At 80.6% G+C, this 2,500-nt stretch overlaps 1 non-coding gene across 1 annotated transcript; it reads left to right on the forward strand.

Annotated features, from left to right (window-relative positions):
- Positions 1 to 1,791: 1,791 nt before the first annotated feature.
- Positions 1,792 to 1,944, forward strand: LOC137465755 (5.8S ribosomal RNA). Its single transcript, XR_010994820.1, has one exon. It is a non-coding gene; the product is annotated as a 5.8S ribosomal RNA (ribosomal RNA).
- Positions 1,945 to 2,500: the final 556 nt, after the last annotated feature.

A 2,500-nucleotide genomic window follows, 5' to 3' on the forward strand; every position in this document is an offset into this window, starting at 1 on the left:
CCCGAGCTGCGGCGGTCCTCTCGGGCGCAGCGCCGGGCTACTGAGGGAAACCCCGGGCCCCGAGGAGGACGCCGCGGTGGTGGCGGCAGATGTCGGGCGCGCCCCCGCCGGTGGACGCTCCCCCGAGGGCGGCAGCGGGGGAGGCACCCCGGCGGGGCCATGCAGGTCGTTTCCCTCGCCCCAGGGCCAGGTACCTAGCGCTCCGCGCCTCGGCGGTCCCAGGCTTCCCCCTCGGCGTCGTCAAACGCCGCGGGAAGGACCGAAAAAGGGGCCGCCGAGCCGGGCGGCGGTTTAAAGACTCGGGCGGCTCGGCGCGCCCCGCCGCGGCGGCGGCGGCGGCGGCGGCGGGTGGCGGGCGGTGGCGTTGCGGCTCCATTGAGGGGTGGGGAGCTACTCCCGCCGATCCCCTGCGGTGGTGTCCGCGGCCACCGGTCGCGCCCGCCGTCGCGGCGGTCGTCCCCGCCGCGCGCGCGCGTGCGGGGGTAGTCGCGCCGCGCCGGGGAGGGGCGCCCTGCCCCCCCCTCTTCGCGGCCCGGCCTCGGCGGAGAGGCCGCGGCGCGCGCGGTCGGCCGCGGGGCCGACCCGCTGGGCTCGAAACGGGCGGCGCCGGCAGAGGGCGCGCGCTCTCTGCCCTTCCTCAGCCGCGGGGCGGCGGCCGCCGGGGCCCGCCGCGCGCTCTCTCTTCTGGGCCGCCGCGGCCGTCCCGCGCGGGCGGCGCCGCGCCTGGCGCGGCCGTGCCTCTCTCCCCTCGGCGGCCTTCGTCTCGAACGCACCGGCGGCGCCGGCCGCCGGCCGGCCGTCCGCCCGCCCGCCCGCCCGGGGCGAGCGCTCGGCGGTCCCTCCGCGGTCGGAGGCCGGCGAGCGCGGGCGGCCCCGCGCCGAGCGGCGGCGGCGCCGCTCGGCCGGTGTTCCCGCCGCCCGCGGGCACGGGACCCTCCCCGTGGCCCTTCGCGACCGCGCGCGGTCCGAGGGCAGGGGTGGCGGGCGGCCGCGGGGGCGCTTCCGCGCCCGCTCTCCAGGTGGCGAACGAGGAGAGCGGGCGTCGCCCCCCGGCTCAGCGCCGCACCGCCTTCCGCCGGGCGCGTGCTCGCGGAAGGGGGCCCCCGACGGTGCGGGTGGACGGCGGTTCCCGGGAAGTGCGGCCCGCCGCGGCGGCGGGTCCGCCCTCGGGCAGCCCTCGGGCGCTCGCCTTCCCCCGGCGGGCAGCGGTCCGGCGGGGGGGGGCGCGGCGCCCGGCGGCGGGGCGGCGGTCGTCGCGTGGCGTCTCGAGCGCAGCAAGGCCCCTGGGGAGAGAGAGTCGGCCGCGCGCGTGGGCGCGGCGGCGCTCCGCGAGAGCCGGCGCGGCGGCGGTTCCAGGGGGGAGGCAAGCGCGCGCGCGGGGTCCGAGGGCCGCGCGCCGGCGCGTGGCGCCGCGCCGGCGAGGCCGGGCGGGCCACCGCGCTCCCGCGGCGCGCGCCGCGCGGCCCTCCGCGCGGAGGGCCGGGCCGAGCCCGGGCGCCTGGGCCGCCTCCGAAGGACGGCACACGTAGGCGGCGCCTCCCCTCGCCGGGCGGGGGGAGGCGGTCGGGGGCGCGGGTCCCCCCGCCTCTCGGCCGGCCTTGGGAGCGTTCCGTGGGGTTCCTCCCGTGTTCTTCTCGCACGCGCCCCCTCCGGGGTTTTCCGCGTTGCTCGTACGGTCGGAGCCAGGCCCCGCGCGGGGCCTCGGCGCCAGAGAAAAAAAAGGGGGGCCGCTCCGGGCGAGAGCGGCTCCCGGCCCCCCCGCGCGCGCGGGGTCGGTGCCGAAAGCCAGACAACTCTTAGCGGTGGATCACTCGGCTCGTGCGTCGATGAAGAACGCAGCTAGCTGCGAGAATTAATGTGAATTGCAGGACACATTGATCATCGACACTTCGAACGCACTTGCGGCCCCGGGTTCCTCCCGGGGCTACGCCTGTCTGAGCGTCGCTTGACGATCAATCGCCGCCCGGGGGCCGCCCCGGCGGCGCGGCTGGGGTCGCTTCGCAGGCCCGTCGGCCGCGGCAGCGGTTGCCGCGCGAGGGCCTTCGTCCCCCTAAATGCAGACTCGGGGAGCGCTCCGTAGCTCCCCGCTCCCGGAGCGAGCCGCTGGGGCGGAGCTCGTCCTCGCCGGGGCCGCACCGCCTGGCGGTGGCGGCGGCCGGGGAGTCGGAGCGAGTGAGACGGCGCCGAAGGCGCCCCGCCGAGGGCCGAGGGACGAGGGCGAGAGGGGAGGCGAGGCGCGGGCCTCGCCTCCGGCCTCCCCCCCGCGCGGGCGGCTGTCTGCGGGTGGGTACCGTGCGCGGGTACCGTGCCGCTGCCGCCGCGCGCGGTGCGCGGGGGGCCGGGGGCGGGGGCGACCCCCGAGGCCGCTCCTTCCCCCGCCCCCTTCCGTCGCCGTCTCGGGGCGTCAAGGGCGCCGTCGCTTTCCTCGCTCTCTCCCCGCCGAGGCCGTCGCGCGCCGCCCGGCCGGTCTTCCCCCTCGGGGCCGTCTCTGCCGCGCTGC

This window comes from Anomalospiza imberbis, unplaced genomic scaffold, assembly GCF_031753505.1.
Source record: "Anomalospiza imberbis isolate Cuckoo-Finch-1a 21T00152 unplaced genomic scaffold, ASM3175350v1 scaffold_1072, whole genome shotgun sequence".
Taxonomy (NCBI): Eukaryota; Metazoa; Chordata; class Aves; order Passeriformes; family Viduidae; genus Anomalospiza; species Anomalospiza imberbis.